Below are 25575 nucleotides of genomic sequence, written 5' to 3' on the forward strand. Positions count from 1 at the left end.
CCTTCCCAAGCAACCTGCATTTAAAAATTTAGGGATGTGACCATGGGGTGCTCACCTCCTAGCCCAGGCTTACTAGAAGCCACCCTCGAGCTTGGAGAGCCAAGTCCTAGACAGGTTACACTCAGCCAAACACAAACAAGCAAAGGGGAAAATATAACACAACAAACACATTCCCTTCCCAAGCTGAAACTTCATCACATAATGTGATTTCTTACTAGGGTGGAAGTGGACCAAGTACCCTAGAGGAGATCTGCTAGATAGTAACTCACAGCCAACTCATGGCATCCAAGAAAACACAACAAAACTAATTTAATCCCTCATATCCTTATGACCCCCAAAGGCAAACATGCCATATTTGCTCCCCTTATGACCCTCGAATGCATAAACAGAACTATGCAGCAAGGGTCACATGGACAAAACCTTGAGATCACTCTCATGATGAGAGCCTCTCACTCTAAGGTTGTCAACCTCCTTCCACCCCTAAGACCATTCTACCCTCCCAAGGGTAAGATGGTCTTGGATACTCCCAAAACACAACAAATGCATAAACAGAAAATAGGAATAGATTCACATAAAGCTTTCACAATTTCAATACACAAGACTTTCCTGCAACATTTAGCCAAATTTTCGTATTCTCAAACTGGTTTTCCTTTAAAAATTGTCCAAAATCTCCAAAGATGGAGAGTGGGTGATCAGCTCACTAAACTTCCATCTCTAGCCTAAGGAGGCTTCTCTCACTCCTTCCAACCTCTTGGATAGAGTGAGGGACTCCCATTGGTTGGTCTTCCCTAAGTCTTACACACTCCCTAACTAAGGCACCTCAAGAAGAGGGATGAAATAGGGAGGAGGAATTACACCTATCAAGAAAGTTATCTAACCAGGGATGGCACTCCTATAGATGGAATTCGTCCATATTGGGAAAACCACTTTTTTGGGTGGTTAAGCAAGCCCTAGGGGAAAGACACATGGCCAAATTTGGCTTTCACCCATAGGTACCCCATGAGGCCTAATAAGAATGCTCTAAAACTGACTCTAGGAGTTGATTTAACCCTTAGAAAGTCCATCTAAAGTTAACCTACGGGTCAACTCTGAGTTGACCCTCCTTGTGGCTCACTATCCTAGGTTTTTGGTACCTTCAAGGATAATTAGGAAATATAATAATTAAACAAAAATAAAACTCTCCAAAAGTGACATGACAATTGCCAACACAACATACAACATATGTGTCAAGTGACACTACAAAATAATTCCACATCACAAATACACACATGGCAATTGTCCCTTGAATGATTTAAACAAATTTAATGAATACAATTTACATACATGCAAACAATTATGTTTACGAATAAAATACGATACATATAGGGTGTTGTCTCTCCAAATAGACAACCCCTGGTTTTACAAACATACATAGGGCTAGGCTTGATTCTCCATAATATTTCCATGGTCACATGGATAATTTCCTGCACATCTCAATTTAAACATTAGTACTTTCCAATAGCCTCATATAATATTAAACACGTAATCAAGAATACAATTCAATCACTCTGCATAGAATTGACATTATGCAATACAATTTGCCACATATCAAAGAATTCATATAAGCAATTCATCATAATCCTCATAGTTTAATCCTTTCATAAGATATGCAAACATATTCCCATTATCATAGTAAATTCTTGCAAATCAAATAATGTCATACATCGTCTGAATGTTACCCTATTCTAGGATCATATAAAATTCTATATCCACAAAGCATAGAAATGAAGCATCAATATATCAATGTTAACAAATTTGTGGGATCATATAAAGTTCTATATCCATAATGCATAAAAATTGAGCATCCATAATAGTTCCAACATGAAAATCATTGAAAAGCTAGGATGGGTCAGGGTAGGGCCTCACGGAACAATAGCGCTATTTTAGGGTCAATAGCACTAGAAGATAGACGATAGTGCCAGTTTGGGGACAATAGTGCTATTAGTGGGAGCAATAGCGCTAAAGTATCAATTTGTAAAGGTACTAAAGAGAGAACAAAAGAGCAAGAGCGCGACCTATGTGTCAATTAAAACATTAAAAACGTTAGTAGTTTTCAAAATGGTTGCTCTTGGATTCACATCAGGTTCACCAAATGATGCTCTGCAAAAAGGATTAGAAATCTGTTTGATGGCAACACACACAAGAACACAAGAAGCAAGCGTTAGTGTTAGCAACCAAAGATTATTCTAAACAGGCATATCAAGAGAGATATTGAGCATGAAATAAAAAGCATACAAACATAGAATAGATAAACTATGCTCCTCCAAATGCTAACCAAGATGCTCATAGTTGCTCCTCCCTTGTTCCTCTCCTCTGCAATTTCCCAAATGAGTGTAGCTCTCAGTTGCTTTTTGCACTATTTTTTGGATGTCTTATGGAGATTCAAGAGTAGAAACTGAATGATCATGAAAATGCAAATGTGAAAAAACTAAAATGATATATTAGGTAGTTAATTAAGATTAATTTTAGCCCAAAATAACAATGTGAGGTGATTTTGCTAAATACTCTCTAAAATTCACTATAAGCTAGATACATACAAGTTTTTCAGGATCTGGATTATGAAGAAATGAGCTCTATTTATAGGTAAAATGGTGCAATGGATGGTTCAGATTGGGTAATATCAACAAGCATCAGGATTGAAGGGCTTAAGATCCATGTGAGGACTTTCAATCCAACCCCAGGATGACAAATGTCAACATGAGATGGGTTGAGAGGAGAGGGAATACGCATTAAATGCTTGCTTGACATGACTTGAGGGTTAACTTGGGAGGTGAGGTTAATGTTGAGTTGAGTGAATAAATTCATTATTCAAGGAATAATACCTTTATCCAATGGATAAACTCTTGTGCAAGAGTTAGTGAGGATAACCATGGTCAAACCAATAAATGCTTGAAGAGATCCATGGGTTAAATGAGGGTTGAGTTAGAGGTAAAGTCTCTAACCATGGGAGCAAGTGGATTTAATGATAAATGGTTATGTCAGAGCCATTAATGGTCATGTAAGAGCCATTAGTGGTTTGGAAGACTTTAGGGGTTAGCTTGTTGAACACATAAAGCATTAAATGTTTTTCAAAGACTTTGGAGTCTTTGAGAAGTGACTTCAAATTGCTTAGGAATGTGACAATAATTAGGGGATGGATTAGGCTAATTAGGAATGGTTAGAAAGTAGTTAGAAGGGTCTAGAAGGGGATTTAGGATTGCAAGTGGGTTTTGTGGGTGAAGGAAAATAGGATTTAAATTAAAATAAAATTAATTTATTTCAACTTGTGGTTGCAACTTGCATTTGTAGGAGAATGCAAGCGGGGGGAGTTTAATGATTTAAATAAATGTTTTATTTATTTAAAAGGGGATTAAATTAAATAAATAGTATTTATTCATTTAATTGATTGTGAATTTGGTGTAATAAATTGAATAATTTATTTAATTAATAGGAGAATGATTGAAGATGAATTTATTAAATGTTAATTTAATTAACTAATTGTGAATGGTTTATTAATCAAATAAATAGTAAATATTCATTTAATTAAATGGACAGATTTATATGACTACAAAGTGTATTCGACCTTTTATCCTTCGACAAAAACCCTAATCTTCCATTGACATAAATGGCTGCCAGTGAAAGATATCAGATCTCGCTCAGAATATATCCATACAAGATAATCCTTTCCAATATCTGGAACATCTTCCAGAACCTCTTCCCGGGCCATATGCAGCAACTTCATGAATTTTGCCTAGCCCTAAGGCATCTGCCTTAGTTACCGAATGAGCTCATTGTCAGTGTAGGAGCAACCTCTTCTGCTGGATAGGTAACTGGGACATTCCCATCTGATGATTGTTCTTCATTCTTCCTAACGCATCTTTGAGTGTGATCATGTCAGATTTTACTAACCTTTTCTTTTCCTTTTTCATTTGATTCTCCATTACTAACCGGTGGATTTCTGCTTCCACAAAACATAGCAATATGTCCAATTTTATTACATGCATAACATGTAACATTATTCTTCTGAATTGCTTTGCTAAAATGGGTGAAATTGCTTGACCTGCACTGATTAGCCATATGTCCAAATTTTCCACAAGCATAACACTTTATATTCATTCTGCAATATTTTGTCTTATGACCAATTTTATTACATTTAGAACAATTACCAAGAGCAGAATCAGGGTTCTGATTTTCTCTATTTCTACATTGCCTAGCCATGTGACCAAATCTATTGCAAACAAAACATCTACCATTGAATTTATAAGCATTGAATTATCTTACTGATGCCTTATGGTTTTGATCTTCATTAGAAATACCGGAACTCCATCCTTGCTCAAATCCAAGTCCACTTGAATCTCCAATCTGCCTCTGTCTTTTCAATAACTCATCAAGTTGTGCTGAGCTGATCTTGAATTTTTCTTTGTACTCACTTGCAATAGTTAAATCTTCTCTTAGTATTATCATTTGTCTCTCAAGCTCTTTCTCATTGCTCTGGGATTGTACCAAATCAGTTCTCAACATATCATTTTCGTGAACCAACCTACCACATTCTTCAAACTTGTTCTTCAGGGATACAACAAGATTTTCTTCCTCTTTCTTTCTATCCTCAATCTCCTTAGAAATCCTCATAGTTATAACTTACATTTAATTCTTCATAAACATGTTCTCCTGACTCAATTTCTGACATTGTTCCTTAAATGCATTTTCTCTTGATCATCTTGATTTTGCAAAAGTTCCTTCCTCCTAGCTTGAATAGATGATAGCTTTTCTTGTAGGACAAGAATAAATTCCTTAGCATAATTCAACTCATCTTGGAGCTTTAAGTTTTTCAATATTTCAGCATCATAATCCTCAAGTGCCATCTCAAGTTGCTTCTCCAAAGCCATATCCAGTGATTCTGGTTTCAGGATCTTGCTCAAGATGTTAAACTTTCTCCGAGACACAAGGCTCTAATACCAATTGTTGGAAACCAATAACACTGAGAGGGGGGGTGAATTAGTGTTATAATGGAAATAGTAGATTTTAGCCTTAACAAAACATTCATGCACCAATCGGTATACCGGTATAAATAGTGTTGGATTTTGCCAAGATCAAGGGCACAATGAAAAGCATAAAAGAGACAATAGAATGACAAGAACAAACTGTATTCTCATCAATATAAAAATGATCAACTGGATTAACCAATACAATGAATAGAGGCCTACATATATAGGCAAGGCCATATGGATGTATGAGCACACAAATATGACAAGTGGCTCAATAAGAAACAAGGGTAGGTAGGAAATAGGTGTGAGTAGGTAGGAGAAATAATATAATATTCCACATGAGGTGGATCACCCACCGAAGGTGGAATTATCACTCCACAATAAGTGGATATGATAGTGTAATAACAAGATCAACACCATAAGAGGTGGAATTTCTCCTACACACACTATCCCAATGTGACACAAACACCCAAGTGTCTCATATCCAAACTACTATGAAATGCATTATCCTAAGTAAACTTAAGTAAGTGTAATAATATCCATGATGAATAATTATTTACACCAACAAATAGAATTGAAAGAAGTAAAGCAACAAATAAGAAAAACACATAAATGAGAACCATAACACACAAATTTATACGTGGAAAACCTTAATGAGGAAAAATCATGGTGAGATTTGTGACCCACAATATCAATCCACTAGCCATATGAAGATTTATTACAATATATGATGGGCCTGCAATTGCAGGAAGGCTTACAGCCTAGAGCACACTGCTCAATCACAATAGGAGCCTTACTAACTACATAAAATTCCAGACAATAATTCCGGAGAAATGTGAACTGCTAAGATAACATATTCTATGCTAGAATACAGTTCCCGTTTAAACTCTGTCTATTCTGGTCGAAACCCTAAACCCCTTTATCGGAATAACCCTTACAATAAATTCCTTGCATACATATTCTCTCTAATATATTTCACATCATATTACATTTACATATCCATTACATTATATCCCTATTATATCAAAATGATCTAATCAATCTGCCCTATATACCCTATACAAATTTATGTCTTATGTCGGCTTACAAAGATATACACAATATCAGATTACATGTCAGCCAGATATCACAAATGTATAAACATTAAAAGAAGTTGTCGATGCTGGATCCAAGATAATTCGGCCTCTAATACCGATAACCCTTTCTATACCATGTCGGCCTGCATTGTCGGTGACCAAATAAATCCTTCTGACCTACCGGTGTTGGTGTAGAATTTGTGAAGTGCCTGCCGGTACACCATATGAAGCCGGAACCCAAAATCATGTTGCCATCAATGACAACATAGTGAAACCAACCAATAGAGTATCAATTGCCAACAAAGATATGGATCTGTATATATATGTGATGTATGCCTTTGATGAGATATATAGAAGAGATTGGAAATAGAGAAATACATAGATACAGAAATAAAACTGTGACATAGTGATCAAATGTGATATGTGATTAAGGAAAATAATTGACGAGTGAATGGACAGTGTGAAGTCTATTTAGAGAGCTTAATTGGAACTGTATTCCATGCATATGTGAGATGCAAATTTAGTAGTTCTTTTTGTTTATTTATTTATTTTTGGGCAGCAATCCCTTTGGTAGTGAGCCTTCATCTTTTGGCAGTGAGCCTTGTAGTGAGCATTTGTAATATTCTATAGCTAGTTATATTATATTGAGAGTTAACCCTCTTTGTTGTTTTTCCTTAATTGGTTTCCACACAAAAATATAGTGTTCTCTTATGTATGTTATTGTGGATGGTATCTCTACTTTTGTTGTTCATTTAATCATTCATTTATGCTGTATTCTAATTGATGTGAACCTGAGAAATAATAATACTAGTGTTTTATGATTTAGGGAATACTAATTCAGTCCCCCCTCAGTATTCCAACTATTCAACAATTGGTATCAAAGCTTTGGTCCCCTATTTTAGCCTAACCGCTTGAAGGAGATCTATTGGCATATGTGAAGAGCATGATGACATGATGATATTGTATGTTGTCATTGATGTCAATATGTTGAAGTATGAACTGGTATGTTGTAGTAAGCAAACTGGCAAGAGAACCGGTATGATGATGTAAACTGGTATTTGTAAAAAAGTGAAGCGGTATGTTTGTTCAAGGTGAACCGGTATGTTGTAATGAGAATCGGTAAATGGAAGTTTTGTATCAGGGTTTCATTTGGCATGACTACCGGTTGGTAGTCTCAGCTTCAGGGTTTTGGATTGATGCATTCCAAGATTGTGTGATTCAACCGATGACATCTTGTGATGAGTTAGCATTGTAATGAAGACTAGATAAGTGTTGCCATGTCAGCCTTGTGCATGTGAAGGATTTCCTTGAGGATCTTGCATGGAGATTGATCCTATCTACACCAGGAATGTACAAAGTCTCTGTAAACAGTGGAGAGTGCGTGATGAGTTATCAACTTCCTGAAGTGGAAAAGAATGAATGTTGGAGAATGTCTTGAGATTAGTTCAAGGTTGTTGTATTTGATGCAATGTGATTAACAGTCAGGATTAAACCAACTGGATTGTAAAACCTAAATGTTTAGGGTTTAGGGTTTATGCTACCGACCTATCTGTTTCCTATAAGGTCGATGATGTTTTTCATTTTGAGGTTGTTGGCAAATGTTATGTGTGTATCCAAGTGAAGAGATACTTGACTCTTTCCAAACCGGAGAAGTGTGTTGATACCTCTAGAGTGTGATTGCAAAAGAGGAGGAGCTAAAGTGGATCTATTTTGGCATTGAGTACTGTTATCATATCAGTGTATTACATGTTGACTTCTAACCATTTAAGCAGTTGGAAAATCCCTTAACCAGGTATCTTTAACAAGCTTATATGTAAATCCTTTAACAGGGTGACTCAATTCAATGAGTTCTTCAAATCTTCTTGCGAGGTAACCTTTAACCGGGTTCTAACCTTTAACCAGGTATTTAGCCATCCCTTAACCGGATGATCCCTAGCAGGATCAGTTCCTAGAAGAACCTATTATAATAGTCTTTAACTGGACTAGGCTCCTAATAGAGTGGACTTCAAAAGAGTTAAAAGAGCAACTTGTGGGTATTCATCCCCACCATGGTTTTTCCCAGTTGGGTTTCCACATGAAAAATTAGTGTGTCATTTGTGATGCCTTTCATGTGATGGTTTAGTGTCTTATGTCAAACAGGTAAAATATGTTGAACTAGCAGTCATTATATTTTTGATGATAGATTACGTGTTTATGCATAAGTGTGAAGTGTAAATGAGGTGTTAGATTGTGTGGAAAGCTAAGGGTTATTGGTTTATGTCTTTCAAATTCTCACTGTGTTTTATCAGTAGTAATCTGATTTAGACCGGTGTTATTGATTGCCATGGAAAGTTCAATGTGTGCAGTCAAACCAGTTTAGGGAAAGTGTTTTTGCCTGTACCGATTCACCGCCCCCCTCTCAGTACCAGTTTGGTACTAATTTTTCATCATTTATTCATCAATTGGTATCAGAGTATCTTCCAAGTCCTCTATGTTGTAAGCTTAACCGCTTGAGGAAAAAATCCTACTCTAATGATGAAGAGAGAAGGTCCAAAGTTCAACCATGACAACTTTAAAATATGGAAGGACAGAATGAAGATATACATCAGACGCATGGGTGCTCAACACTAGAGCTATGTGGAGAATGCTTATGTTATCCCTACCGGTACTCTCACCGATGACCAAAAGAGAGAGATTCGAGAGAATGGGCAAATCATGGAAGCCCTAATCAACAATTTATCTGACATTGAGTTTATTGATGTTCAGGATAAAAACAATCCCAAAGAAGTATGGGATGCTCTTGAGAATATCTATGGTGGTGATGAACATGTGAAACAAGCTAAGGAAGAGAGCCTTAGGGGAAAGTTTGAAGACATGTAGATGGTTGAAGGAGAGACCATTCAACAATATGGAATAAGAATCAAAACTCTTGTTGGAGACATCAAGAGTGCAAGAGGTAAAATAGATGATTCCATTATTGTTAGCAAAGTCTTGAGATCCTTATTACCGGTCTATGCAATAAGGGTTGCTGCTATTCAGGAGTTGAGGTCTATAGACAAGACAAAGGTATCCCTAGACTCCATCATTGCTAAGTTGATAGCTTATGAGCTAAACAATTATGATGGCAGCATTCAAAAGACCGAATCAGCCTTTAGAGCATCTGCTGCACCATCTAGAAAGGGTAAAGAAGCTAGTACCAGTGGTGAACCGAGACAAAGCAGAGAAATGGATGATGAGGAGATCTTGATGGAATTTGAAGCTCTTCTTGCTAAGAGACTTCCTAAGGGAACTGGTAAATACAGAGGTAAGCTCCCTTTGAAATTCTTTTCTTGCAATAGGATAGAACACATTGCTGTAAACTATCCTAATGGTGATAACAAGGACAAATCAGAGAAGTTCAAGAAGTTCAAAGGAGGAAACAGGAGAAATTGTTTTGTAGTAGTTGTTGAAGGTGTCACTGATGAGGAATCAGAAGATGAAGAAAGTGAAGATATTGTGTTTGTAGCAGTCAAGGATGATGTGTCAGACAAGAAGGCTCTTGTCTCCCGCTTTGATCATTCCAATGAGTAGATTATTGATAGTGGTTGTTCTCACCACATGACTGGTGACTGGAGTAAGTTTTTGTCTGGAAGAGTATGATGGTGGTTTGGTCCAATTTGGTAATGATGCACCATGTATGGTAAAAGGCAGAGGGTCCATCTCTCTGAATGGAAAAAGAAGTGTCAATATTGTGTATTGGGTAGAAGGTCTCAGACACAACCTTTTGAGTGTTGCCCAGCTGAATGATAATGGACTCACTCTGGAATTCAAAAATGGAGTATGCAAAATCAAAGGAAAGAATGGTGAACAGATGGCCACTGGTATGCAGACCAAAGGTAACCTATTTCAGTTGAATGTAAATGTCAGTACATGTCTAATGGCTAAGTTTGATGATAGTTGGATATGGCATAGGAGACTCTGCTATGTAAACTTTGATAATATTGTGAAGGCCAATAAGATCAAGGCAGTTAGAGGATTTCTTATGCTGAGCAAACCAGAGAATCCTTTGTGCAGAGAGTGTCAACTAGGGAAAATGTCTTCCTCAACCTTCAAAGGTAAATCTTCCACTGCAGACAATTTACTTGATCTTATGCATACTGATTTGTGTTGTCCTATGAAAACTAGGAGTGTGCAGGGAGATAGGTATTTTATGATTCTTACATATGATTGCTCGAGAATGATGTGGGTCACATTCTTGAAGGACAAGTCTGAAGCCTTTGGAAAGTTCAAAGCCTTTAGAGCACTGGTTGAAAAAGAAAGCGGTAAGAGGATTAAGTGCCTAAGAAGTGACCAAGAAGGAGAATTCACTTCCGGTGAATTCAATAAGTACTATGAAGAGAATGACATCAAGAGGCAACTATCTGCGCCCTAGAATCCACAACAGAATGGCCTAGTAGAGAGAAACAAGCGGACTATAGTTGAAGCAGCTAGAACAATGTTGATCCAAGGAAAAGTTGCTCACACCTTTTGGAGAGAAGCGGTGAGCACTACATTCTACACAATGAATCGAGTACTCATCAAAAAGGGTAAGGATAAAACACCTTATGAGTATTGGACCGGTAAGACTCTTGTAGTAAGCTACTTTAGAGTGTTTCATAGCAAATGTTATATCAAGAGGAATGAACATCAGAGAAAGTTTGATGCAAAATGTGATGAGGGAATATTCCTAGGGTATTCCACAAAGAGCAAAGCTCTTAAATGTTTCAACAATAGGACTCTGAGAATTGTTGAAAGAATCAATGTTAGAGTTGATGAAACCTCTGAGAAACCTGAGGAAACCGACATCGAGCAAGTGTTAGATGAACCGGTAGTAACCTTCTGGGAACCGGCTGTAAAACAACCTAGTACCAGTAACTATGCTCCTACACCGGTAGATACTGATGCTAATGAAGATAAGGATGAAGAAGAAAAGCAAGAGGAAACAACCAAGATCATTCCTAGGTATGTAAAGTTTAATCATGATCCAAAGCAGATCATAGGAGATAAGGATGCAGGAATTCTTACAAGAAGAAAGGTTAGAGAAAAATCTTGCATGATCTCTTAATTTGAGCTTAAAATATTCAAAGAGGCACATAAAGATGAAGAGTGGATCAAGGCAATGGAAGAGGAACTTGACTAGATAGAAAAGAATGGTACATGGTCTTTGGTACCTAGACTTGAGCATAAAAATGTCATAGGCACCAAATGGGTTTTCAAAAATAAGCTGAATGAAGATGGCACAGTGGTAAGAAACAAAGCCAGACTGGTGTGTAAAGGATATGCTCAAGAAGAAGGAGAAGATTGTGGAGAAACATTTTCTCCAGTAGCCAAATTGGAGGGAGTTCATATGCTTCTTGCATATGCAGCCTTCAAGAGATTCAAAGTATCAAATGGATGTAAAATCTACATTCTTGAATGTAATACTAGAAGAGGAGGTGTATATAGAGCAACCAGATGGGTTTTCCCTATCAGAAGACAGTGACATGGTGTGTAGGCTACATAAAGAATTGTATGGAGTAAAGCAGGCACCTAGAGCATGGTATGAACGCTTGCACTCCCATCTTGTGAAGATAGCAATATCTACTTTGCAGATGAGATGAAGAAGGAATTTGAGATGTCACTTATAGGGGAGATTAAGTTCTTCATTGGACTACAGATTCAATAAATGAAAGATGAAATCCTTATCACCCAGTCTAAGTATGTCAAAGAGGTGTTGAAGACCTTTGGCATGGAAGACAACAAACCGGTTGGTACATCGATGGTAACTGGTTGTAAATTATCTAAAGAGGATGACTCAGTGTTGGTAAATGAGAAGGAATACCGATCAATGATTGGTAAATTGCACTATGTAGTACATAGAAGACCAGACATTGCACATGTAGTGGGCATTACTGCACGGTTCCGAAAAAGCCCAAGAAAATCCCATTTGGTAGTAGTCAAGTGGATTCTTAGATATATGAAGGGAACTATTGACTATGGATTATGGTATCCATACACTAATGATTTCAACCTAAAAGTGTTTACAGATGCTAATTGGGCTGGTAATGTGGATGACCGGAAGAGCACAACCGGTGGTACATTCTTTCTTGGTGGTAGAATAGTCTCATGGATGAGTAAGAAGTAGATTTGTATCTCTCAGTCTACAACATAAGAGGAGTATGTTGCAGCATTTATGAACTCCACCCAATCAATTTGGATGAAGCATGTATTAAATGGCTTCAAAGTTCCTATATCTGAACCGGTAAGTATATTTTATGACAACACAAGTGCAATTAACATGTCCAAGAATCCAGTTTTACATGCTATAACTAAGCACTTTGAGCTCAAGTATCATTTCTTGAGGGAGAAGGTTCAGAACAAAGAGGTTGTACTGGAACATGTTTCCAGTAAGGGGCAGTTAGCAGACATATTCACCAAGCCTCTACTGAAGGCTACCTTTACCTATTTGAGAGGTGAATTAGGGGTGTTGCCCCTTCAAGAGGTGAACTAAAGGTGTGTGCTCCACATCAGTAAGGTCTTACATTGATATATATTTTTTAGGATTGGTGTGTTGAAGGATGCTACTCCTTAGGGGGAGTAGCATAGTGGAACATAGATGTGTATGCCTCCACTTTGGCATTGTTGTCAAAGGGGGAGAAGATGTGAAGTGGAAAAGATATATGCCGTATTGGGGAGAAGATGTGAAGCGGAAAAGATATTTGTTGTATTGGGGAGAAGATGTGAAGTAGAAGCAGAAAGATATCTTTGTATATTGCCATCAATGCCAAAGGGGGAGATTGTTGGAATATGTGCAAAGCATGATGACATGATAATATTGTATGTTATCATTGATGTCAATATGTTGAAGTATGAACCGATATGTTGTAGTAAGCAAACTGGCAAGAGAACCGATATGATGATGTAAATTGGTATTTGTGAAAAAGTGAAGTGGTATGTTTGTTCAAGGTGAAACGGTATGTTGGAATGAGAACTGATAAATGGAAGTTTTGTATCGGGGTTTCATTTGGCATGACTACCGGTTGGTAGTCTTAGCTTCAGGGTTTCCGGTTGATGCATTCCAAGATTGTGCAATTCAACCGATGACATCTTGTGATAATTTCTGTAGTGTCCTAAAATTGTGACACTTGCAATTTTGACTGCATTTGGGTCTTCACGATGGCGGCGCAACGTTGAACCTGAATGGAGACCCCGAAACCTACTTGTAACACCAAAAACTGCATTTTTCAGCACCCTGGCCTAATCCTCCTTGCACCCTGCTATCCCTGGAGGTGGGACCATGGCGCCCAGTGCCCTGGTCCTTCAAGACTAGGGCACCCAGTGCCCTGGTCCCTCGCCCTATTTTGGGCCCGGTCTCTTGTGGGCATCGGGTCTTTAAGTTTGCAAATTGGAAAATAATGTTTCCTGGTCAGCCTAAGGTCGGGAAAATTAGTCTATCAACCCTAATTGACAAGTATATAAACTACATTTCCTCTTCCAAAAAAAGCGAGGAAGACATATGTGGGCAAGACGTGGAAGCGATATTCAAACATTCAAGCATTCAAGCATTCAAGCATTCAAGCATTCAAGCATTCCTTCAAGCAATTAAGCATTCTAAGTCTCCATTCAAGGCTAAGTGTTGCATTCAAGACAAGGATTCAACCATTGAAGAGGAGATCACATACAACATACAAAATACAGCATTCATTACACCTTCGCATGTAAGAATACAAACATTCTTACAACAAGGTATCAGTACTTGTTTACATTACAAACATTTACATTTATAGCATTCTCATTTCTTGGTTAATTCCAAAACCAGGGTTTGACCTAAAGGCAAACCCCTCATCCCTAACCCCCCAATCATCCTCTCTTTTCTGTGTGTAGGTTGTAGGTATGCGGCTATAATTGAAGATCTGGAATCCTTGTGTAGAGACGAACAGATCCCCCTTCGTTTCGCGGATTTTTCGGAGGACCGTGTGCACGTCGGGCGCCATCGTCCTGTCAACTTTCACTCAAATTTGCAGAACAGCACCGTCTTGACATTTTACTGCTAATTCCAGGTCCGCAGCTTCATCCCATATCCCTATCTCTGTTTATAAGCGAATCTTTCCTACTTTACATGCATTCCTAGTTCAATCTTTCTATCTACATTCTTTACAAAAGAGGGTATCCTTGATGTCACAACCCTTGAAACTCATTTAGAATCCAATCTTGCATTGCGTGGGATTGGATCTTGTGGGTTTCAACCCCTCTTTTGAATGTAAAGTCTCTCCTAAGTGAAAACCATCAACCCTAGTGACTCTCCCTTCTCTCTCCTTGGAGTTGGGGAGGGGAGAACAACTAGGGTTTGATTTTTTCGCTTTACATTTTGGTGAACCTGATGTGAACATCCTAATTCTGATTATTCATGGTTAGATCTGAAAAATTTGCTTCCTTAATTACATTTCCATGTTTGATCTTTTGCAAATTTTAGAGGTTGATTGCATAAAAACCCTAAAATTTTCTTTTTAGTAATTGAGCTTGTGAAATGTTTAATTGTTAATGCTTGTTTCAGATCTACCCTTCTATTGCAAATTGTCAATTCATATTTGTGCTTTAATTTTGAATATTAAGTGGTTAAGTGTCAAAACCCTAATTTTTAAAACCCTCCTGATTCAGCCTTTGGCTGATGATTTCACTGATCAAAACACCTCCAAATCGGCTGTAACTTTGGATTCCGCAACAAAATCACAATATCTTTCATCCTTGAAAATTTGGAAAAAAGTTGCGAGGACCGTGTGCACCCCGAGCGCCCTCCTCCCCGACATTTTTTCCGAAATTTCGGGAGCTAGATCTTATTGTATTTTTCTGCTAAAATCCAGAATTTTGGCTGATTTTATCAATTTTAACACCTTCAAAATTAAAGTCAAAGTTGGTCTAGCGATTGCTTAGATTGAGGCTTCTAATCATTCAAAAATTGTTGAAATTGAAATTCATATCAAAATTGTGTTTCTTACTGTCCTAAATCTGAAAAGTGTGTTGGCATTCATTCAAAATTTCAGTGTTTTATTCAAATTTTTGCAGTTTGTGACTTTTGAAATTAAGTGTTTAATTGCAACATCTTTGATTTCCACTTTCAAATTCGAATTTTGCATGAAATCGAGTCAACTTTTAAATTTCAAAGCCTGCATTGCTTTCAGCATTCCTTCTAAAATCATAAAATTCAAAATTTCAGTTTCCCTCTCTTTTTCAAAATTCAAATTTTACATTTTTCAACAATCTTGGTAGGGTTCAATTTTGAGATTGCAACTTTAATTTGGCCTATCTACAGATCGCAAAATCACTCAATTTTTTTCAGGTTAGCTTTAAAATCATCATAACTTTCATCCTTGAAAATTTTGAAAAAAGTTGCGAGGACCGTGTGCACTCCGTTTGCCACGGTCCCGAACATTTTTTCCAAAATTTTGGGAGATTGTCCTGATTGCATTTAACAGCTTAAATCTAGGAGATTGGCTGATTTTATTGAAATTTGCTACCTCTAAAATTCAAAATCTTCTCTCTCTCTTTAGTGCATGAGTTTTACAACAATAAGCCCTACTTACACTATTCCCATTAGATGAAGTCTTAGAATTAAGTCTTTCCAAGGTGTAATTACCGAGGAGATGGAACCTAATTTGAATGGCCTTTTTAACGAGGACATGGGTAATTCCTCTAATCCTCTTAATGATGAAGAAGCTCTCCATGAGGTTTATGTAGAACAACTTTCAAAATTGGATAACCAATTTGATGATTTTCGACAATGGATGTCTGAAGAATACCCTGATAGTCAAGCTCTTTCATTAATTGAGGGTCTAAAACGTATGGTTCAAAGTGATAAGAATGGAATTGATATTTTGCATGGTATTGCACACATTGTGGATTCGAATGTGATGCCTATGAAAAGTTGTGCCAAAACCTTAGGTTATACACAACCTCCTACTCAAGTTAATCATTCTATTCCTTTGACAACTCCTATTGCTAGTATACCTACTTTTACATCAAACATAATGACTACCTCAATACAAGACATTTCTCCTATGATCACTAGTCATGGGGGCAATCCTTCTTCTTCAATCAACCCTCTGCCTTCATTCAATCCAACTTCTTCATTCATTCCTTCAATGAGTGTTCCTCTTATATCTCCACAAATGAACATGACGCAAGGGGGCAATTCATTTAACCATTCCATTCCTCCTTGTAGTGTTCCTCCTTTCCAATCATCTCCTATGACTAACTATCATAGTGTCCCACCACCTTACTCTCTACCTTCTTTCAATAACATAACACCTCCATCACAATCTAACACGTCTAATATGAACTCTTCGACTGAAGCGACCATTAACAATCTTGCACAAACTGTCTCTTCTTTATAGCAACAAATTGCCTCTATGAATCAATCTAAGTTTAGTGTGCCCACATTTGATGTTGCGAGCCCACTTTCTCTTGACATTGTTCAAGATATCCCCCCTAAACATGTTGAAATTCCGCATTTGGAGCTTTATAATGGTAAGGGTGATCCTCTAACACATGTTAAGACCTTTCAAACAATATGTACTGATTTTGCTTATAACCAAAGGTTGCTTGCAAAACTGTTTACTAGAACATTAAGAGATAAAGCCCTACAATGGTATTACTCGTTGCCTTCCTATTCTATTACTTCTTTCAAACAACTTGCAAATGCTTTTATTCAACAATTTCAAAACAATATAAGTCCTAAAGTTACTTTGATTGATTTAATGCATTGTAAACAAGGTGTTAAAGAAAAAGTGACTGATTTCATTGGTAGATATAAGCATTTGTATGCTCAAATTTCCTTTCTAGTACCTAACAATGATATTCAAAGAATATTTATTTCTAATTTACAAAAAGATATTAGAGAAAAACTTTTGTTTTCTGATTTTACTTCTTTCCAACAGTTGTGCGCAACTCTTCACAATTATCAACTGACTGTGAGTCAAATGGAACAAGCAAATCCTATGGCTCTGAGTGATAAGGATGATAGTAGTCAACAACCATTTGGAAAGTTTAAACCGAACAGAGAGTCCATTAAATTCAATAAAAACATCATCAACAACAATGTGAATGCAGCATCAGGTGTGCCTCCTATTTCTAAGTTTTTCAAGAAAGAAAGAAAGTTTACTCCTTTGAATGAATCATTGCATAGTATTATGAATAAGTTATTGGAACAAAATGTGCTTACTCTTCCTCCTATAAAGCAAATAGATCCTGCAAAGATTAATTCACCCTATTTTGATAACAAATCTTTTTGTCAATTTCATCGTCAACCTGGGCATGATACTGAAAAATGTTTTGCTTTAAAGGGTAAAATTCAAGATTTGATTGATAATAATACTATCTCTGTTTCTGGTGTGAATGATAAAGGCAACACATCTATAGCTCCTCCTAACCAAAATCTTCAGATTTTTACTGATCCATTACCTTCTCATACCTCTAATGCGATTGATACTAATGATTCCTCTATCTCACCTGATGATCTTGTGTCTATGACTCCGAATGTGATTAACTTTGTAGAGCAGCAGAAAATCCCTAAAGAACCTTCCATCACCTTTGATTCCAGTGAAACTATTAGGGCACCTGATGGTCCTTTATATATAGTTGCAAAAGTCAAGAATACACCTTGTCATGGAGTGCTTATTGATCCTTCTTGTATGGTTAATATCATTACTAAAGAGTTTCTTTTTACTTTGCAATTGAATCAAGTGATCTATGATGAAACAAATGTGGTTGTGAAATTATTTGATGCATTTTCTTCTCCTTCAATTGGTTCTATTACATTACCTATTGAGGTCCATAACAAATCCCTTGATGTGGACTTTGCTATTATTCCATCGTCCGAACAATTTCATGTGAAGCTAGGCTATCCTTGGCTGTCTTCCATGAAAGCTATTGCTTCTCCTATTCACAAGTGTTTGAAATTTCCCCATAATGGTGAAGTTGTTACTGTCAATCATAGTCTCTTTAAACCAGCTGAAAGAACTTCTAGAGTTCCTATTGATTATTTTTGGCCTAAACAATTCCAATCGCTTCCTCCGTGAAGTGATCATCTTTTCAAATCTTATCAAAAGTGGAAGAAAGATATGATCCTATCTCTAAGTGAACCTAGAACACCCAAACTTGTTATTCCTATTGTTCTTGAGAAGGAAGTTCTTCCTTTGAAAGATAAAACTAATGTCTTTCCTCTAGAAGATTCCCAACCCATTCCTATGAATGTGATTATGCCTATATCTAATAAACTTCCTAAAAGTAGACCTATCCCTCCTCATCATGATGGACTTGGTCTCCTTCCTAAACCAAGTATTCCTCCCTTATATGGAGTAGTTCCTCCTCCTTCCTCTTATGGAGAGAAGAGACCTTCCTCTTCTCCTATTGTTCAACCTAAGAGACCACAACCTAAACACCCAAGTGATAGGGATGAAAACATTCCTCCTCCTCAATCTTCGCAACTTCCTACTAAGACTAGACGAAATCATTCTGCACGTGAACACCGACGAAAGCGTCATCTTAGAGCTCAGGCAGCTGCTTCTCAAACTTTGCAATCCCCAAAAACACCTTCAGCTAGTATTATTCCATTTTCTCCTCAGCCGACGATTGAGCCGAAATCTCCTGAACATAAGATGCATGATGGTCTTGATCCTGTGCGAGTTAAAGATCCTATTTTTATAAATCTTGATGATGATATAGATGAAAATGTTATTCATGATGAAAATGTTACTCCTGTTCATTCTGATAGTGAATATGAATATGTTGATGTTGATAACCATTTATCTAACGAATTTTCTAAAGCACTTATCCTAGCTCCTAGACAAGAACACCATGTCTTGGGATATGAACATAGCCCTTGTTTGGATCTTGTGATAGCTCCATCTCCTGTGTTGGATGTTTCTCCTCTAGCGTGTTTCCTACCTTCTCGAAATATTGATCAGCAAGATCGGGGGGTAGATGATGTGCTAGACTAGTTCATTAGCATAGCAGACTCTCTCCTCCTCTCTTTTGTTACTTCTTCTATGTGTTATTCTCCTTCTTCTATTTGTTGTCCTTAGTGTTGTCTACTTGAGGATGATGCAAAACATTGAGATCTCTTTTGGTCTCTCTCATGTTGACTCAAAAGACACATGTGTTCCCTTCTTCTAGGTGACCTTCCTTGATTGGGGAATGAAGAACAATTATGCATACATACATATGATATACATGAATTATCATACAGCATACTGACCCCGAGGAAAGCGAAGTCACCTTGTGCTTTGTGTTTTGTGTCTATTATCCTTGGGCTTATCTCACACTTGGGGGCTAAATCCTTGTGGTAACATGCTCCTTTCTCATTTCTTATATGTATCACTACCTTAAAGCAATCACCCCCGATGAGGCATGTGCGATCGCTTCAATGTAGGGGGGCATACATCCCATCCATATCTTTTCAAGATACTTGAAAAATTCTTGACAAATTTAGCTTTGCCTTGAAAATTTTTGATATCTTTCTTGCATGACTCATAGTGAGGGAACCTTACTACTGACAGTCATGGTTCTCCCTCGTGATCTTCCCTTTTACTTTGTCAATCGAATTCGTAAGATCCTTAGTCCACTGGGGGCTTGGTGTATCTTGCCTCCTTGATGTGGTGAAAGTTTTTCAATGTTGTTTCCTTGTACTTTACCGGAAGTATGAGCGTACGCTTATACTCCCGCTAAATGTAGCGTCCTAAAATTGTGACACTTGCAATTTCGACTGCATTTGGGTCTTCACGATGGCGGCGCAACGTTGAACCTGAATGGAGACCCCGAAACCTGCTTGTAACACCAAAAACTGCATTTTTCAGCACCTTGGCCTGATCCTCCTTGCACCCTGCTGTCCCTGGAGGTGGGACCATGGCGCCCAGTGCCCTGGTCCTTCAAGACTAGGGCGCCTAGCGCCCTGGTCCCCCAGGACCATGGCGCCCAACGCCCTGGTCCCTGGCCCTATTTTGGGACCGGTCTCTTGTGGGCATTGGGTCTTTAAGTTTGCAAATTGGAAAATAATGTTTCCTAGTCAGCCTAAGGTCGGGAAAATCAGTCTATCAACCCTAATTGACAAGTATATAAACTACATTTCCTCTTCCAAAAAAAGGGAGGAAGACATATGTGGGCAAGATGCGGAAGCGATATTCAAACATTCAAGCATTCAAGCATTCCTTCAAGCAATTGAGCATTCTAAGTCTCCATTCAAGGCTAAGTGTTTCATTCAAGACAAGGATTCAACCATTGAAGAGGAGATCAAATACAACATTCATTACACCTTCGCATGTAAGAATACAAACATTCTTACAACAAGGTATCAGTACTTGTTTACATTACAAACATTTACATTTACAGCATTCTCATTTCTTGGTTAATTCCAAAACTGGGGTTTGACCTAAAGGCAAACCCCTCATCCCTAACCCCCCAATCATCCTCTCTTTTCTATGTGTAGGTTGTAGGTACGCAGATATAATTGAAGATCTGGAATCCTTGTGCAGAGACGAATAGATCCCCCTTCGTTTCGCGGATTTTTCGGAGGACCGTGTGCACGCCGGGCGCCATCGTCCTATCAACTTTCACTCAAATTTGCAGAACAGCACCGTCTCAACATTTTACTACTAATTCCAGGTCCGCAGCTTCATCCCATATACCTATCTCTATTTATAAGCGAATCTTTCCTACTTTACATGCATTCCTAGTTCAATCTTTCTATCTACATTCTTTACAAAAGAGGGTATCCTTGATGTCACAACCCTTGAAACTCATTTAGAATCCAATCTTGCATTGCGTGGGATTGGATCTTGTGGGTTTCAACCCCTCTTTTGAATGTAAAGTCTCTCTTAAGTGAAAACCATCAACCCTAGTGACTCTCCCTTCTCTCTCCTTGGAGTTGGGGAGGGGAGAACAACTAGGGTTTGATTTTTCCGCTTTACAATTTCACATTGTAATGAAGACTAGATAAGTGTTTCCATGTCAGCCTTGTGTGCGTGAAGGATTTCCTTGAGGATCTTACATGGAGATTGATCCTATCTACCTCAGAAATGTGCTAAGTCTCTTTAAGTGGTGGAGAGAACATGATGAGTTATCAACTTCCTGAAGCGGCAAAGAATGAACGTTGGAGAACGTCTTGAGATATGTTCAAGACTATTGTATTCAATGTAGTGTGATTAACAGTTAGGATTGAACTGACTGGATTGTAAAACCTAAATGTTTAGGGTTTAGGGTTTATGCTACTGACCTATCTATTTCCTATAAGGTTGATGATGTTTTTCATTTTGAGGTTGTTGGCAAATGTTATGTGTGTATCCAAGTGAAGAGATACTTGATTCTTTCCAAACTGGAGAAATGTGTTGATACCTGCAGAGTGTGATTGCAGAAGAGGAGGAGCTAAAGTGGATCTGCCTTGGCATTGAGTGCTGTTATCAGATCAGTGTATTACCTGTTGACTTCTAACCATTTCAGTAGTTGGAAAATCCCTTAACCGGGTAGCTTTAACAGGCTTTTGTGTAAATCCTTTAACAGGGTGACTCAATTCAATGAGTTCTTCAAATCCTCTTGCGAGGTAACCTTTAATAGGGTTCTAACTTTTAACTGGGTATTTAGCCATCCTTTAACCGGCTGATCCCTAGCAGGATCGGTTCCTAGTAGAACCTATTGTAATAGTCTTTAACCGAACTAGGCTCCTAATAGAGAAGACTTCAAAAGAGTTCAAAGAGCATCTTGTGGGTATTCATCCCCACCGTGGTTTTTCCCAGTTGGGTTTCCACATGAAAAATCAGTATGCCATGTGTGATGCCTTTCATGTGATGGTTTAGTGTCTTATGTCAAACTAGTAAAATATGTTGAGCTAGAAGTCATTATATTTTTTATGATAGATTACTTGTTTATGCATAAGGGTGAAGTGGAAATGAGGTGCTATATTGTATGGAAAGCTAAGGGTTATCGGTTTATGTCTTTCACATTCTCACTATGTTTTACTGGTAGTAATCTGATTTAGACCGGTGTTATTGCTTGCCAGTCAAAGTTCAGTGTGTGCAGTCAAACCGGTCTAGGGAAAGTGTTTTTGCCTGTACTGATTCACCCCCCCCCTCTCAGTACTAGTTTGGTACTAACTGTTCATCATTTATTCATCAAGATCTTGTTGGTTGAACAAATGTCTCATGAGTTAAGTGCTGAAGAAATTATTATGGATGGAGAACTGTAGACCTCTCTTGAACATATTGAGAAAATGGAAACTGAAAACAAATATTTGAAAGAAAATAACAAAGAAGCAAATGAATGTATTTGAAAAATTGAGGGAACAAATCAAGAAATTAAAAGAAAGATATAAAGAGGTTAGCAAGGAATTGAAGCAAGTAAATAAAACAATTGTCAATCTAAATTTTTTTGGTTTTGATCATTTGGAGGAATTGATTATGTGTTGCATTGATGTTTTGTCATTGACATCAACACTAGCTATTTTGGTTGCATTACCGACACCCTTCTGGTTACGGTAGGTTTGGATCTGACATGATCTGGTATGCTTTGGTATGATTTGATTATGGATTTTGCTTACTCATATTCATATACAGCCAGTTGGTTTTGATCTGGTGATCAGATGCTATCATGTTTGCTAGAAAGCTTGGTTTGTTGTTCTAGTGAGGGTTTCACCAACAGAGCTTTGATGAAGATCTTTGATGATATGCATAAGTGGTGTTTGTGTGGCTTCCAGTGGAGATTTAGGATGCTAATGTTGATCATGTTTGAGACTTATTTGATTGGGATCATTTCTTTAGTGTGTGTGGACCTATATTGGTTCCCGATATTATCTAGGTTATGGATCGACTTAATGTAACATGTGGATTGGACCTCTCGATGTGTTACTGTGATGTCTTATGGGTTGGATATTGTTTGTTTTCTATTATGCCTACATGTTTTGTAATTATGTAATTGTTTTATTGTCTGGTGGGCGACCTGATTGTTTATGGTCAAGGGTTTGTATATATATGATGTAAGATCTCATTGTAGATCATCATGGTCAAGGGAATGGGATATGGATATGTAATGAGAGAATAATGTAATATCATCCAGGAAGAGGATTTGGTTGATCATTGGAGATCAAGTTGGGTTTATGTAAGAGGATTTAGTCCTCTGGTATTGAGCTTAACAAGAACTGTATTCAGGCATCGGACATGCTATCTTTGTAGTTCATTCATTTCTTCGGATTGTAGTCTAGATTTCTATGTAGTCAGTGAGACTCCTTTTGTGATGAGCAGTGCGCTCTAGGCTATTGGCCTTCCTGCAAGTGCACGCCCCTAAATTGTAATTCACATACTTACTATAGAAGTATTATCTGACTATAGGTAGGCTTCCCACTGTGGTTTTTTACTTTACCGGGTTTTCCACGTACAAATCTTGGTGTCATGTGGATGGTATTTATTCTTTGATTATTGTTTATGCTTAATTGGTTTATCAGTAATTTCGGTATTTGGTTTAAGCATTCTGGTATTAATATTTTGAGTTTCGGTATTAAATTTTTTAATTTCTTAAGGTTCTGGTAATCTAAGACAACTGATTCACCCCTCGCCTCTCAGTTCTCTTCCAGTTATTTGAACTTTTTAACAATTGGTATCAGAGCTCTGGTCCCGTCTGCAGAAAGCTTAACCACTTCAAGAAGATCCTATGGCGACTAACAGCTCAAGTTCATCTGGAGCTATCTTTCGGAAAGATATTCCTAGGCTCAATGAAACAAATTACAGAGTATGGAAGATTCAGATGGAGACTCATCTGTGATGTCTTGGCAAGGATATCTAAGAGATCACAGAGAATGGTGTTACACCTCATATTCCGACATCTGGCAACCCTCCTTTGGAAAACTTGGATAAGGAGCTTGAGAATGATTGTAGAGCAAGAGAAGCCCTCTTGTGTGCAATTTTTTATCAACAAATAATGGGATTAACTGACAATTCATCTGCAAAAGCTATATGGGACAAGTTGGAGACTCTTAATGAGGGTGACCCTATTATGAAGATTACTAAACTTAATGGTGACAGGGTGAGATATAAAAAATTTAAGATGGAAGAAGATGAAAGGATTATTGCATTCATGGAAAGGGTAAATGGGATTGTTATGGGAATTCAATGTTGTGGTGGAACTCTAAGTGAAGATGAAATTGTTTCTAAAGTTCTAAGAGCCCTACCACTGGCTTACAAGATGAAGGCTACTGTAATTAATAAATTAAGAACAATGGCTAATACTTCTATCAATAGAGATACCTTGGTTGGGAAATTATCTACTTTTGAACTTGAAGAATTTGGACCTTTTGAAGCTATGAAGTCTAAACCTAATTTTCATCCATCTGAATTATCAACCAGTAAGAAAGATTGGAAATATTTATATGCAAAGGAATTGGATGATATGAAGAGAGAAGATGATGAGTTTGAGCAACTTGAAGAACTATTTGCTAGAAGAGTACCTAAAGGACCGATTGGAAGTATATATGAAGGAAAAGCACCTTTTAAATGTTTTGCATGTAATAAGATTGGTCATTTTACATCTAGATGTCCTGAAAGGAATTCAAGATTTGAAGAAAGAGTCAGAATATCTTTTAAATTTAACCTTGGATTTAGAATAAGTACAAGTATAGGAAAAATGTAGATAAATCATGCTACATAGTGGATGAGGAAGGTGTGACTGATTCTGATGATGAACCAATAGAAGACTCTGCTAGTGGTTCCAACAATGTGAAGAAATGGGTATTTCTGGCTATCAAGGAAGATGTTCCGGCATTGGAAGAGAATGTACCTGAATAGAAGGCACTTGTTGCTAAAATTGAAGAGAGGGATGAATGGATAATTGACAGTGGATGTTCATATCATATGACTGGATATAAAAGGAAGTTTCTATCTTTGCAATAATTTGATGGTGGTTTGGTTAGATTTGGAGATGACAAAGCATGTATGACCAAAGGAAAAGGGACTATATCATTGGATGGTAAGGACAATACTGATACTGTTTATTTTGTTGAAGGTTTGAAGCATCATATTTTGAGTGTAGGACAATTGGTGGATAAGGGATTTAAATTACAATTCAAGGATGGAAAATATAAAATCATTAACAGATCTAGTTTGGAGATCGCAACCGGTACACAAACAAAAGGTATTATATTTCATTTGAATTCCAGTGAGAAGACATGTTTGATTGCACAAATTGAAGAGAGTTGGCTATGGCATAAAACGCTATGTCATGTGAATTTTCATTGCATTGTTAAGATCAGTTCAACTAAGGTAGTTAGAGATATACCTAAGATTGTGAAGCCCTATAATCCAGTATGTAAAGAATGTCAAATGGGAAAACAGGTCAAAACCTTTTTTAGGAGTATACAAGATAAATCTAATGATTTTCTTGATATTATTCATAATTGTTTGTGTGGCCCTACTATAGTTAAAAGTTTTCAAGGTGATAGATATTTTATGCTAATCATTGATGATTATTCTAGAATGATATGGGTTACT

Source organism: Cryptomeria japonica, chromosome 6 (assembly GCF_030272615.1).
Source record: "Cryptomeria japonica chromosome 6, Sugi_1.0, whole genome shotgun sequence".
NCBI lineage: Eukaryota > Viridiplantae > Streptophyta > Pinopsida > Cupressales > Cupressaceae > Cryptomeria > Cryptomeria japonica.